General features: G+C 38.5%; 1 protein-coding gene across 7 annotated transcripts in view; it reads left to right on the top strand.

Moving 5' to 3' along the window:
- The window catches only part of PCDH7 (protocadherin 7), a 620030-nt gene that overhangs the window by 289280 nt on the left and 314563 nt on the right, over nucleotides 1–16187 (top strand). The gene's annotated exons all lie outside the window — the stretch shown is intronic.

The following is a 16187-nucleotide window of genomic DNA, read 5'->3' as shown; positions in this document are numbered from 1 at the left end:
AAGCATCAATTCTCTACTGGTTTTTTTACTTTTTTTTTGTGGTGTTCACCGTATAGACTAATAATCATATTATCTTCATTCTATGGGTCGATACGATAACGGGGATACCAGACACGAATATATTTTCTTGCGTTTTACTAAATTTGTAAAATAAAACCCTATTGTGGGGAAAAATCTATCATTTTTGTATTGCCATCTTCCAAGTGACATAACTTTGTTACGTTTTTGGCTACGGAGCTGGTTGATAGCTTGTTTTTTGCGGGAGACGTTGTACTTTGCACCAGTATCCTTCTAGAGTACATATGTTTTTTTGATCACTTTTTATAGCATTTTTTGTGGGATTGAATAGGTAAAAATCATAATTTTTGGAGGGTTTATAACAGTTTTCTTTTACGGCGTTCATCGTGCGGGGTCAATAATTATTTATTTTTATTCTACGGGTTGTTACGGACGCGGTGATACTATATATGTGGGGTTTGTCTTATGATTTAGACTTTTTTTTTAGTTATATGTCTCTTTATATGTTTTGGGGCTTTTGGGCATTTTTGGTGATTTATTACTTTATTTTTTTATTGAATAATTTTTTTTTTTACTTTTTCACTTTTTCCACCATGGGAAATGAACAAGCAATCATCTGATTGCTTGTTCATAATAATACCCTGCAATACTTATGTATTGCAGGGCATTATCAGTGTCAGCCTATGCACTTGCATAGGGTGGCACTCTGCCAGTAAGATGACGTCACAGACGCCATCTTACCGGCAGTTCCTGCAGGTAACACTGGGGTTAAGATCGGACCCCAGTGATACCATAGCAATGATCGGTGCCCCCCGAAAATAATTCGGGGGGGCCGATCGTGGGGGAAAGACACCCCAGATGCATGTTAGATGCCGCGGTCGCGATGACCGCGGCATTTAACGGGTTAATCATCCGCGATCAGAGACAACTCCGATCGCGGGTGTTACACTGGGGTGCCGGCTATCAGTCACAGCCGGCACCCCGTGTTTCCCGATGCCGGTTCGGCTCAAATCTTGAGCTGAACCGGCATCGGCTCAGCGTCCGATATATCAGACGCTGAGCGCTAAGTCACTGAGCTCAGCGTCCGGTATATCGGACGCTGAGCGTTAAGAGGTTAAACAATTAAATTCAATGTTTTAATTGTATCTTTTTACTGTTCTTCACTTTTTTTTTTAATTAAATGCTCGTTATCGAGCAGGGCAAATACTCGTCCAAGCAACGAGCCAGTCCGAGTATGCTAATACTCGACCGAGCATCAAGCTCGGACGAGTATACTCGCTCATCACTAGTTAACACTATACATGTTATCAATATCTGTCATGACATTTTAAAAACAAATGAAAGTTTTATCACTTTATCACTCTGGATCTGGAACGAACCATAAAAGAGTAAATCTCCTTAAGCTGATCAAGGGTACAGTTTATATAAGGTGGGGTGCTTTTAAGTTGAATTAATGCAGGGGGTTTCATACATATGGCCAAAATATACATAGCAAATATCAATGAATGTGATCTGAATTTCCTTTGCCAATGATTGTCAATGGAAAAAGGGGTCAGACATGTTATAATAATGATTCCTTTATTTATATAGCACACACAGAACTTGCCAAATCGGTCCCTGTCCCCATTGGGCTCACAATATAATCAACCTACCAATAAGTTTTGGAGTGTGGGAGTAAACCGGAGGACCTGGAGGAAACCCACACTAACATGGAGAGAACATACAAACTCTTTTCAGATGTTGACCTGGATGGGACTTGAACCCTGGACCCCAGTGCTGCAAGGCTGTAGTGCTAAACACTGAGTCACCCGATATGTTGAATTTTAACATAACCAACTTTTTTTTCACCGGATAGATATGGTTTGGTTCACTTCTGTGTCGTTGGATATGTGAGAACCTCCATTTCCAATGACAACACCAATGTTTTCAAGCAGGCAATTTAATTGCAGTAAAGTAACTTACATTACCTTATGGAAGCCCAATGGACCCATTATTATCAAAGGTATCTTTTGAGCACAATTGGTGTTTGTTTTTTAATATCTCCTAGAAAGAACAATAAAATGAATGAATTGAATGAATAAGAATGTGAACTAAGTCTAGGGGTGTCTGCTAGTGGTCTTTTAGTGGTCTTTTAGTGGTCTGTTAGTGGTCTTTTAGTGGGTTACTCCTCTTCTGCTGTTGAGAAAACTCAAACGGTTGGTCTAATTTAAGATTCATGTTCGTAGGAGCATTGGGTGGGAAAACCGTATCCAAACAAGCATTTAGCCAACAGATATCTAGGCTCATCGGCCAGTAAAGAGAGGAATTAGATAAACCGAGGCAGTACAATAGTATCTTAGACTCGCTTGCACTTTTATAGCGCAGTGAAAATCCCCATATTACGCTCACTGTGTATTTATGAAACAACATCAATAAGAAATGACAGTGTAGGTTATTTTCCTTGCCCATTAGTTCACTTCAGCTAGCATGGCATATGGTGACAATAGGTGCGCGCATCTGCTTTCTAAAATCTTGACGAGGAGAGAAAAAACCCGATGCATATTGTGAATCCCCTCCTGTCTCTATTGAGGTTAGCTTTTCAGAGACGCCATAAAAGATTCATCACTGCTGTTCTCAGCTATGAGCACATTATATTGCCAAGGACAACGCACACCACACAAACATCAACTGCTAGATTCAGCATTCAATATGAAATGAGTAATAAGTGGAAATATCTGAAAACACAATTCGAAAGTGTGGCGGGGATGAGTGGGACTGAAAAGCTCACAGCGTAGACTGCGAATACCTGAGCAATATGGTTCTGCTCCTTCTGCGGTTTACAAAACACGTCCAAGATTCTCCATCTGGCAGCAGCGTTTTATTGACCTCTATTTAAACTATCCGAACATTTCCAAAAGAAAAAGCTCCTCCTGCCAGTTAACCTCATAAACACTCGGAACTTTCTCCTGCAACTTGCAAATTGGTTATTAATTTTATCTTGTCATAGGAGTTCCAAATGTCTGGGATTACACATGTTAGACACATACAGATAGCGTCCTGCATTGGGGAGTAGGATAAATACATTTTTTTGCAGGTGATAAAATCGATGTACACAGCTGTTTGTCAGAAGTGGAAAGTGAAAGATAATAGAAATCCTTAGAGCCAAGGAATGTCTTTCTGTGGTGCAATAAAATAACATAACTGTCCTTACTCTTCATCATCGGTCAGGACCCAAGCTGTAGACGGTCTCTTTTTCCAAGCTGTCCATGTACAAGTCATATTCAATCTAATATCCTGTGGTGTAAAAATCACCACCCTTCTACATGAACGGAACTGCAGTTAGTGTGTTACAATCCCAACTGAAGCCTGTATACTAACATAACATCAGTGCTCCAGCACAGTAATAGGAGCTAGGGCACTGAAGCAGTCGAGATATACTGGTGACTCTTATTATGATTTTATTTCTAAACTTTCCCCGACCCCGGATCCAACATTTGGTTGATCATGTACAACCCCTTTAAGATATTAATATCTTTCTGCTAGATCTAAGGCCCAAGGACTCAACAGGGACCACACAGTCCACAGTCCAGTTACACTGGACACATAAGAACTGTTCTAGTTGCTCATTCTAACCAATCAGAGCGCAACATAATTCTATAAACTGTTGTGAAAAAAGGAAAACTTAGCTCTGATTGGATGCAATTGGATGCCATCAGCAATGGAAAGTAATAAAGCAAAAATGAATACCCCTCCCATACACATGCAAAGGAAAATTGAGCATTGCCAATCTACAATCAATCTACAATACATCACATGTCATATTAGTACATATTAAAATTATATCCCCAGGTTATGGGTTTTGGACTTCCAAGAATACTCCCCAAAAAGAGACAGGACATAAACTCTAGAGACACTTGGGTCATTCATCTTTATTTTGGAAATTTGTGCCAGTCTTTTTTTGGGGGGGAGGGGGGGGCTTGCATAATTTATCGTAGACAGCGTTACATGACTTGAGATGTCAAAGGTATTTTGCAACTTTTTAAAGCTAGAATTATGCAAAATAGAACTTGATATATTTTTGAGATGCTTTTGCCTTGAGATTCTGAAACCTGTAAATTTGTGAGCGTAGAAATTATTAGAAAGATAAAAATTTTTTTTATAAAGCTCAACTTAATTTGCAGTATTAAGACTTACAAGCACAAGATGCCGGTTGCTCTTTTCGGAATCTGTGTCTCCGGAGATCACTTATATTTTGCATGTTCCCTGTTGCATACAGCAAAATACAGAAGATGAGATAAGTCATTTTGTGAATTGCATTTTGGATAATACAAGCACATAATATAGCTTTGAGTGCCGCTGTATAAAACAAGAGAAATCATACAATGAAAAGATCTTATCAAAGCATAAGCAAAACTGTATTTCTGCTGAGATGAACGATAGTTGTGGCAAAATATGCAAGATCGGAATTCTTTAAATAATTTGGGAAAAATAGACATTCAACAATTTACATAAGCATTAGTGCTATAGAAAGACTAACTGATGATTTGTCAGCTATTGAATATGTAGTTTATATAAAAAGATAATGCTAACGCTTTATGGCTTTCATATTTTTATCTCCGGAATTCATAACAGCAATTTTTATATGATGTCATGTACAGATACAGGCGGTCCCCTACTTAAGGACACTCGACTTACAGATGAACACTAGTTACAGATGGACCCCTCTACCCACTGTGACCTCCGGTGAAGCTCTCTGGATGCTTTTCCTTGGTCCCAGGCTGTAATGATCAGCCGTAAAGTGTCTGTAATGAAGCTTTATGGATACCGTATATACTCGTGTATAAGCCGAGTTTTTTAGCACAAAAAATGTGCTCCTCTTCTCTCTTCTATCTTCCGGCATGGAGGAGGCCATGGTTTCTTAGTGGCCGCGCATACTATGACGTCAGCAGCGGCTGCGTCATAGTATGCGCATGTTAGAAGGAAACATGGCCGCGTCCATGCCGGAAGAGAGAAGAGGAGCCGCGGAGAAGAAAGAAGACGGGACACGCTGACATCGGGAACATCAGTAAGTCGTGCCGACATCGGGGAGCTGCGCTGACATCGGAGGGTGAGTATATAAGTTTATTTTTTTAAGGGCCGTGGGGGCAGGCTGGCTGTATACTACTAGGGGCTGCTGTATACTTCTAGGGGCTGCTGTATACTTCTAGGGGCTGCTGTATACTTCTAGGGGCTTGCTGTATACTACTAGGGGCTTTCTGTATACTACTAGGGGCTTGCTGTATACTACTAGGGGCTGCTGTATACTACTAGGGGGCGGCTGTATACTACTAGGGGGCTGCTGTATACTACTAGGGGCTGCTGTATACTACTAGGGGCTGCTAAATACTACATGGGGGCTGGCAGGCTGTATACTACTGGGGGCTGGCAGGCTGTATACTACTGGGGGCTGGCAGGCTGTATACTACTGGGGGGGTTTGACCAATGCATTTCCCACCCTCGGCTTATACTCGAGTCAGTAGTTTTTCCCAGTTTTGGTGGTAAAATTAGGGGTCTCGGCTTATGCTCGGGTCGGCTTATACTCGAGTATATACGGTAATCCTTGGTCCCATTACAGCAAAAAATTTTGAAAATCCAATTGTCACTAGAACAAAATAATTTTTTGTCTCGAGCTAGAATTATAAAATATACAGTTCCGACTTACATACAAATTGAACTTAAATACAAAGTCAAGGAACCTATCTTGTATGTAACCCGGGGACTACCTGTATTGCAAAGTTTAACATTACCAATCGATAAACACATGGGGGAGATTTATTATTCCTTCCCTGCCAGTTTTCTGGTGAAGAAGCACATGAGTCTCCCCCTCCCTCCCTACTTTTGATCTTTTCCTGACTCCCACACCACTTTGGGGGTATCAGATCGGGGCTGGCAGAGGGCGGGTCAGGCACGAACGCTTGGGCCGCAACGTTTATTGTAGTCTCTACCAGAAAAATAAGACCATAATCAAAAAGTCTGCCTGTACCAACCTGTTCTATAGGTCAGAAATGGCAGAGTTTGTACCAATATCCAATATCTAAAGGCCAAAGTCTTTTAGCAAATACAGGAGCCAGACCACCAGCAAAGGGAATTTTACGACTAGCATTACAAACAACAGTGAATTTCCCCCACTGTGCTGATACTGTGCTAAGACATAAAAAGCCATAAAATTATAATTTAATTTAATTATATTACTATAGAATTAATTCTATACTATACTACTAAAAAATATTTGTGTATGTAAAATACTTATTAAACAAGTCTATAGAATAGGTCCTCAATAATTGATGGGAGTTTGATAGGTGCCAGCTGATGAACAGAGACTGGAACAGGAAGCAGATAGCTCCATTCTTTGTCTAGTGGTAAGAATGTGTAACTGCAGATCACATTCTATTCATTTGAATAACTTTAGGGGTTACTTCAAGTTTTTGGCAATTTGTGGAGGACAGGACATTAGAGCCAACGCGCCAATATACATCTATTAATGGTACTGGTTTTCTATATATGTAAAGTAAATATCTTGGTTTAGAAAGATATTTTAACTCATCATCTACCATTCCTGTCCATATAAAGACAGAGGATAAAGGGTCCTATGATCCTCACTGTCCATGAGAAATTTACCTTCCATGACCTTAAGCTTGCATGCATGAATACCATCATAAGGTCCTGGAAGGTAAATTGGTCACATGCAGTTAGGATCAGGAGGTAAAAGACATTTTTGTACACTTCAGAGCTGTAATAGATGTTTATTGGTAAATTAAAACCACATATTACAAAAAAAAAATTAGTAAAGTGTCCAACCCCTTTAACAGCAGTTACACAGTTCAGCCACTACACAGAGAACAGTGCTGCCTGCTTCCTGCTCCATTGTCTATATGTGAACAGTTGATTTGTGTGTGTGTGTGTGTGGGGGGTTATTTATGAATAAAATTTGATATGTAATTATAAACAGAAATACCAAAAAATTAGAATTTCATCTTTATTTATCCTAAATAAAAGTATTTTATTAATTAAGGTTAGATATATTCATCTTTATCTGTAAGGACCAGTCTTTATGTAATAGAAAATCATGTGTTTTATGTTCAAAACACATTTTCACTGAAGGTCATGACATACTCCGGGATAATACATTTATCCTTGCTTAAAAAGCCATACATCAATTAATCAAAAAGATTACTTCCATTAAGTGTGTATTATGGATCTACTATTCACCAATCAGGATAAAATAGATTATCACATACTGACCTTGTTATGCTCCAGTTACTTCATAAACTACAAAATAAGAGATTTTTATGAAAAAAAGATTTTTCATCTTTAAATTTGCATCAAGGGCTGAATGATTGTTGTGGTTTATGAAAGTGAATGTTTTTGTTTTAATATATTTTAACACCAGTGCAGGAACATGAAATATAATTATTTGGTAGCAGCTTATCAGTACAGAATTTTTTTTACCATGACTTAGATAAAACCTTATTATATTGTATTATAATTTTGACATCAAATATTAATGCCATATGTGCAGAATATATGTGGAAAGCATCATTCTCACAAAATACGCAGGGTACATGGAGGAAGTACATTAGGTTATATTGAGACCCCTGAAGATGGAGGGACATTAAAGTCAAATACTGGGGTTATTTACTAAAAGTCTGCGGGAGCACTTTCGTCGGACTTTTGATGTTTTTGGGTTTTGCATGGCTGTGATAGGTATTTAACAGGGGATTGTGTTGCACGTGACCAGATTTCATGTGACAGAAATCGGGGATTGGACCGTCAGACGATCTGACAGTTTCGGACTGAGCGCAGGATTTTACTTTCAAATTGTGTCGCACTCTGTCGGACCTGAGCGGGAAAGCAACACATGCAGGGTTTTTCGGAGCACGATCTTAGTGAATCGCAGCACAGTGCATGATGGTCGGACAATGCAATTTCTGGGAATTCCTCCGGACAGGTAAGCAATGTGCCCCATTGTCCGCAAATATATGTGTGGTCAGATTAGGAATGGAGATTTGGGCTTTGTAGGTTCTCTAATGTTGTTAAATAGGAAAGTTCGGAATATTCTAAATTGTCTTTTGGATACATGTGCTACATGTCACAACTAAACAAACTAAACAGAGGTATCATAGCCCAATGTCTCCTCTCTAATATCACTGTCCTCCTCATCAGAATACCAGAGCAAGTGGTGCACCAGTGAATCGGACGCTGACCCTGTGAGCAGTCAGCACACATTGTGGGAGGTAGCTAATAATCATTCATGCAATGCACACTGAGGTTGCTCATGTCCAATAGTCTGTGAAGATTGCTGGCCACAAATTTAGCTGATAACAGTGACCTCAGAGAAGAGTAGCAGTGTTTGGAGTCTAGATGGCTCAGGAGAGGTTAAGAGAGCTTGACTGGATGGTTGCACCCCTCCCCCAACTTGACTTTATAGTTAAGTGTCAATAAAAGTTATTAATAATGTGAATAAAAGTGGAGAAATACTAGATCATTAAGAAATTATAAAAACATCAAAAACACTCTTGGAAACTGGACAATAAGTTACTGTTTGGAGTTTGTGGAGGATTTTTGAACTGAAATGTTCCCTTTAACAGCACAATTATGTAATAGTTAAGGAGTTAGATATTAATCACCACCACTCTGGACATGTCTATTTTAGTAAATACCATTGTTACTTACAAAATCACTATTTTGAAGCATCCTCCAAAATTGTCGATTTATACATACATTTGTAGGAGGAATAACAAAATGTATCATTACCGATTTAGTGAAACAATAAACAAATATTTAACACTTTAAAGGATATAAATATTACATTTGTTTTTATGAAAACATACTTTGAGAATGCTGTAGCTACACTGATGCAAAAACATATCTTGTTTAATCTCTGAACCAAGTGGTTTTGCTAAAAAAAACAATAATACAATTTAGGATTTAAGGAAAGCTGAGTTCCATACATTACACAGAGATTCCTGAACTGTCCAGGCAGGATTAATCAACCTGAGCTGGATGACTCATACACAGCAGCTGGGGGATGGTTCAGCAATTGATTACTTCTGCCTGGCAAGGAGAACACAGTGATGACAGTTCATAATGCATAAAAGCAAATGTAGATCTCCTATAAGATGGAATCTAGTCCGCTTTTACCAAGGCCTAATGGAGGCATAATGGAGCTTGAAAATATTTTACACCTCTAAGCCAAGATGCCATAGAGAGTAACAAATAGAGGAAAGTAAATGACCAGCAGAATAAACAGAAACCCAATCCATTTACAATAAGACGCAGTTACTGCAGAGTCAAGTGCTTCAACCTTCAGCTTCATCCCTCAGCGCATAAATGATATTTAAATGCATTGTTATAATGAATGGGCTGAAAAGATATTTGTCATGATAAAATCCTCTAGATACAATGTGAATTTCCCTGAAATAATGTATGATTTAGCTATTCCAAACACCCCCCTCCTCGCCCTATCAACATTATGCATATATATGAATGTTCTCAGCCTGTCAGCTGTTCGGCAGAAGCCCACATAGTTTTATAGATAATTGTCTGCCCTGATAGAATTTCTGTTGAATCAGTCATTTCTCAGAATAGATCACTTATTTATGAGCCTGTTGATGGCAAAACTTGCCTGCAAGCAAGAAAAATGGATATAAATTTGATCTTCTACGTTCTTCAAATGAAACGTTTTGTTTGAATCGGAGAAATCTTTATTTTTTTTTTGGATATCCTGATCATTTAACATTCCTCCTTTTCATCATTACTTATATTGTATAAACATCTGCTAAGAGTATTCCGATTCCGCAATCAGCTAGAAACACGGATAATTTTCTGTGTATCTGTATTAACAGTTCAATAACAGCGACTGCGTTGCCTTTTTTTTTTTATTCTTCAATATCTCGCATTCTGAATAAAAACAATTCCCGTCTAATCAAAGAGCGTCTCCGCATCCAATCTCAACAGGGGAGAAAAACAAAATGTCAGATGTGTCTTTAGTCGGTGGAAGAAAAGCCTTATTAAGTCAACTCCAAATCCATCCAATAGCTGAGGATCATGAATGCAACATGAAGTGGGTAGACAATGATTTCTAATTTTAAAAGCATAAAGCTTTATTTAATAACATGGTGCCAAAACGGCACAAAATGAGCTCTAAATACTATGATAACTACGACCTTACACGCTGAGAGCACATAATCTTTGCCATCTTTTGCTCTGTCTACAGTAGTAGCCTTGATACGGATATAATCATCTTCTTCCAACTTCAATTACACTTAGTCACTGCATATCCAAGCTTTTTGCCTCATTGTGTTAGACAATGGACATACAGTGTAGTCAGGCTATATAGCTATACTTTTAGCTTTTGGTTGTAGCATTGTCTTTTGTATTAATAGAATGTAAAGAATTTGTTATCATGGGACTTTTTGGAATAGTTTTTTGTTAGCTCTAATGATTAAATAAAGGAACACATTTCTGAATGGTTTGAGAAGTGTCTGTTCTGAGACATTATGCTGTAAACTAATGTATTGAAAACTACTGTATTGAAGATTGTATCTTCAATGAAGTCAACAAAGATACTGCTACCCTGAGTACCCCACGTTCAATCTCTTTTTAGATTTGCTGCCCAATTCTATTTTTTTCAACTGTTATATCTGTCTACTGTAGCCTAATGCGAAAGTACAGTAAATGACCAATTACCAGAGGGTCGTTTGTAGCTAGGGGTCATCTGTAAGTCTGTAAACTGCCCAATTCTTGACATTCTCGATATGGTGCCTTGGCAAGGTTAGGTTTCTGTAAGAATTTAAACACAGGTTTCTTCCAAAATGTCTAAGGGACAAATTTATCAAGGCTTATATGCCTGGAATCCAGCATACAAGCCCTGACATAGGTCCAATTCCTGGTACATGGCAAGGATCTCCCCATATACGCCACCTCCTTGCTAAGTAGTCAATGAGGGGCATTATGGGGTTGTGCCCATCAGCTGGGTGGGTCCTTTGGTGTCGTTCCTGCTCTGTGCCTGTGCGCTAGCTATAACCTGCATCCATTAAGGTGAAGGTTATAGTGCAATTCAATACCAGAACTAGAACGGCCATGATGGCACAACACAGCCGGCTGAAGGGTTTATCAGGAACCGAAGCACCCTAATAGATCCGGTGGGTGCCGGGGAAGGGAATTTCATCATATGGTGGCGCATTAATAGGCTCAATGGTCTTGCAGAAGACAACTTTATTTGGATAAAATACATTTCCATTTTTGGTGTTTTTATTATAAATATTAATGATACTGTACGTTAATCGATATGCTGGTATGTAAAATGCATACTTTTTCACAGTAGACCCTCTTGATTATCTCCTCTGTCGGATAATGCAACGCCAACTCAAAACTGATCATTGCAAAACTCAGACACATGTTTTTTCACAATATTATCCAGATCTGGACTGTTATGTCTTGCAAATAGTATCCTTATATTAGGGAATAAACATGATTTTTAGATCTGTTCAATCATCTTTCTTTGTTCTGTATTAGTTCTGTCAACATCTTTGGTTAAACTATTTCTTGTTACTGACTTGTTACGAGTAGCTCTTTAACACAGTAGTGCCCTGTGGCGGTTGTAAGTGCTGAAAGATTTAAAACGACTTCAAAACACACTGGCATTTTATTTATTTATTTATTTCTCCATCTTCGCCTCCATTTCTTAGAATCTCAATGATATGTGTAACAAGGAAACAAATAAAATAATGATGGGTAGGGAGGGAGATTTTCACTTTCTTACATCTCCCCTTTTTAACTTTGAAGCCAGAGCACTTCTTCCCTCCTAAAATTATACAAGCCGCTCTCTGCCAAGTAGAGCTTATCACTGTTTCTCTGCTACAAGGACTCCTTTGTTCATATTGTATGTGATATTTCATCTCTCTGGCCCCTCCTCCTTCTTGTTCTACTTTTTTAAGCTTGTTATGGATTTATTTTGGGTTTTGTTTGTATGATTCAGGCTTAAGTTTTCTGGAGTTTTTGGAAAGTTTTAGGAGTTTTATATGTTTTTACTAATGAAGTCTGCTTTCAACATTGCTTGTTTCATGCTTAAATAGGGATGAGCAGACCCAATCAGGGCTTGGTGTGGCGGGTTCGGCTGAACCTTTATAATCGGTTACTTGGTACCTGAAAACAAACTGAACCTGAACTCGAACTGACTGCTAACACAGTCATTGCAGGTAGAGATGAGCTGACCAGAACTTTGAGTTCAGGTTTGGGTGCGTCCTGCGTGACCGAACATATTTCCAGATCAGCGGCCATGCAACCAATCTGGCAAATTCACACCCCCACCTACTAGCCATGGTTGTTATTGGCCACGAAGGAAACTCCTGCTAGACAATGACGGTAATGGCTAGTAGCTAGATATGCACAGACGCCAATCCAGCAATATGTCTGGGTCACACAGTATGCAGATCCAAGCTTAAAAAGCAATCCTGCTCATTTCTACTTGCTGGCACCGATCACAGTATTAACCATTTAAATGCTGCCAACAAGTGTGTGCCGACATCTAAATGCTTGTGTTTAACAGGTTTTCTTCCGTAATTTTCTTGATTACTGATGGCATATGTAACGGAGTATATGTTATCCGCTTTGCAGTATGTTTTAGTGTGGTGATACTGTATTGTAGACAGTAGTGTAAACATCGGTGTAGCATTTAGTACGTGCATTGTTTAACTTGTCTATAAAATCTACATAATCTATTGAGAGACTAGACAAGTGTGATGTGTTATAAGCAGTTATAGACTTACTCTCTTGCTGAAGATGCAATGTAAGCAACAAAATAGACATTGTAGACATTATAGACTGCATCTTTTTTTTTCTTCTGGAAACCATGCCCCTCTTTGCTTTGGTTTACTTCTGTTTACTTAAAAGAAAATGCTATATCATATAAAAAACATAAGGGGTGTTGTTTTTAATGAAATTGGACCGTTTTACAATTTGTTTGTAATAATACAGAAGAGAGTTCAACAAAGCATATTGCAACATATAAACTGTAGACACAATGGGGGTCATTTACTAAGGGCCTGATTTGCGTTTTCCCGATGTGTTACCCGAATATTTCCGATTTGTGCCGATTTTCCCTGTATTGCACCGGGATTGTGGCGCACACGATCGGATTGTGGCGCATTGGCGCCGGCATGCACGCAACGGAAATCGGGGGCGTGGCCGAACGAAAACCCGATGGATTCGGAAAAACCTCTGCATTTTTAAAAAAAAAGTGCCGCGGGACTCGTGCATACCTTCACTAGGTGTAGGCTCGTGCATTCCGGCGGACCTCGGGGAACTTAATTGCAGCAGCGACATCTGGTTGATGGCCTTCTTTAGTGAATCGCCGGAAGACCCGAATCCACCGCACAGAATGCGCCGCTGGATCGCGAATGGGTCGGGAAGTAAATCTGCCCCAATATCTCTGGTCTCTTAGACATGTTTTTTTCTTGAATTCTATATGTGGCTTGTGGTTGAAGAATACAACTTCCATTCAATAGCCCCCACTTCCAAGAACCCACGCTTGACAAGACGTTCTATATTACTGGCCAAGGACACAATAATATGAGGCAAAATTAGTAGATTCCATATACAGAATACAGAAAATGTGTGTGTATACACCTTTAAATAATCATTTCCTTGTGAAACAATAAGTAGAGGAGGTCTCTTCATGGTCTTTCCAGCTCTTCTTAACCTGCCTTGACTTTCGATGTTCTCTGTTGGAGATGGCCTTGTTTAAGAGCCAGCACATTGCAGTTTTTTAAGAAGTTGAATTATGCATTTGTTAAGTATGCATTGTGTCTTTAGTTTAGAAGGACAACAGCTTCATGATTTTTTTCTTAGCTCAGTTAGTGTAGTCCTTGGCTCTCGCCACTTTATTGCTATAGTGTTCTTCTACTTCATTAAAGTCTTATTGCTTATTTCATTGCAATTTCAAGAATATAAAAGCAGACATAAATGATGAGTGTCTATAACAAGTTCTATGAAATATCTATCTCTAATGTAAAATAATAATAGCAAAGTTTATTTTGTTTTAATACATTGGGATTTTTTGTCCCAAAAAGCAGACTTTTACCAATAATTTTAGACCAATTTTTTCCCAATTCCGACTTGTCTGACAAAAGGGTGGGGCATTGAGAAAAGAGGTATGGTCTTGGGAAAAGGGGGCATAGTCAGATAGGAAATTGCCTGTGAGCTAAAAAATTAGGAAGGTCTGCCTGCTTTTAGAGCAGCTAAGTGAAGCTCTTAAAGAGGAACTCAACTGTCTTAAACTGTGCCAGATTCATAATCACAATGATGAATCTGTCAGAGCAAAAGAACACAGTTGTCAAGCTTTGCACTGTCAGACATTAAGGAATTCCCCCATTGATTAGGGACATCTTTAGTGAAGTAAGGGCAATGTCATCAGAACTGTCACTGGAGCCATTGACAATTTATTGACTCTGCAATCTTAGACATAAGATTAGACATACAAAAGATTTTTATTCAGACATGTGCTCAGGGGGTCATAACCCTGGCAAACCACGGCAGGGGTGTGGATAGGACAATGTTTATATTGTTTCAAGTGAAATGGTCTTCATAGAGATATAACATGGGGGGGACCAGATCTATACAAATGCTCAATCAGTCACAAAAAATAGAGACAGAATAAATTCGACCTTACCCATGTGTACACAGACCCCACGCCAGGGGTCGGCGTGGGGTCTGTGTACACATGGGTAAGGTCGAATTTATTCTGTCTCTATTTTTTGTGACTGATTGAGCATTTGTATAGATCTGGTCCCCCCCATGTTATATCTCTATGAAGACCATTTCACTTGAAACAATATAAACATTGTCCTATCCACACCCCTGCCGTGGTTTGCCAGGGTTATGACCCCCTGAGCACATGTCTGAATAAAAATCTTTTGTATGTTTTTAACATGTAAAACACAATAAAATTGATATATTTTTTATGATATGCAATGTGGTGGAACTTCTGTTTTTTGGTTTAAATAATTGCTTGTTTGTTCCACATTCTATATCTTTTCCTGTATGTGTGGCAATGAGTTACAGGAGATAGTATTTTTGGGTTTTCTATAAGATTAGACATATATGTCAAAAGTCCCAATTTTTCCAAGGAGTTAACTAAACCAGAAAAATGGTCAGGTTTTTAATAAACCCATCGGTTAACCTACCACTGCACTACGTAGTCAGAATTGACAATTGTAATTTGCTGTCTACCAACTAAATATTCCTTTAACTCATTAGTCTTAGCCAATATGTTATACTTAGAAAACTATCTATGTTACAATTGCCACCTGTCACAAAAAATGAATGGATAAAAGTTACTTGCATTAGTTACTAAAATAAAAAAGTAAGATGAATATTTTAAAGGTCTCTTTATCCTTTCGTGAAATTACGCCAGGCATGTATTTTGAAGCGAAAGGTATCAGCCTTATAGTAGAAGATAAATGACTGTACCCGTAGAGTATTCCAGAATTTTCTTGGTTATGTATATTTTATTATCAAAAAAAGGAATCTGTGTAGAGTAATAATATCTCAAACAAATTTAATAGGGTTAACACACTATAAAATTCTTAACTTAGATACATTTTTATACAGTAGATTTGTTTATTTGATATTTACATAGATTGTAAGTTCCGGAGAGCAGGAACCGTTCCTTATCTCTTACAATGCCAGTCTATTGCAAAGTTCATCACTGAAATTTTTTGCCCATTTTACTTACCTTATTTTTGGTTTCTTTTGCGCTGATCAAATGCTGCCTTTGACATACCCAGTGCTATCTAATAAACCACAAAATCCAAAATATAGTAAAATTATAGAGGTTGGAAGGTCTCCGCAATGGGTGAGATTTATTCAGATAAATGTGACAAAACTGTAGCTTGAGCTAACCCACCAGACAGAAATGTGACTATATATTAGGCATGCATATATTTGGTGTCCTCTGTTTATTTATGTAGCTCATCAAAGTTTTCCTAACACTTCCATAGGGGAGTTGTTTGTAAGTCACAAACTATCTTCCTTCATTGTCTCGGTTAAGGGCACTGATGGGGTAGGTATGTGAACTACTTACAGTTTCCTGAAGAAGTCTGTCAATATTTAAGAGAGACCCAATAAGTCAAAGCAGAATGGGGGGGGGG

This window comes from Engystomops pustulosus, chromosome 1 (assembly GCF_040894005.1).
Source record: "Engystomops pustulosus chromosome 1, aEngPut4.maternal, whole genome shotgun sequence".
Classification (NCBI taxonomy): Eukaryota; Metazoa; Chordata; class Amphibia; order Anura; family Leptodactylidae; genus Engystomops; species Engystomops pustulosus.
This window is presented reverse-complemented; position numbering and strand designations above follow the sequence as displayed.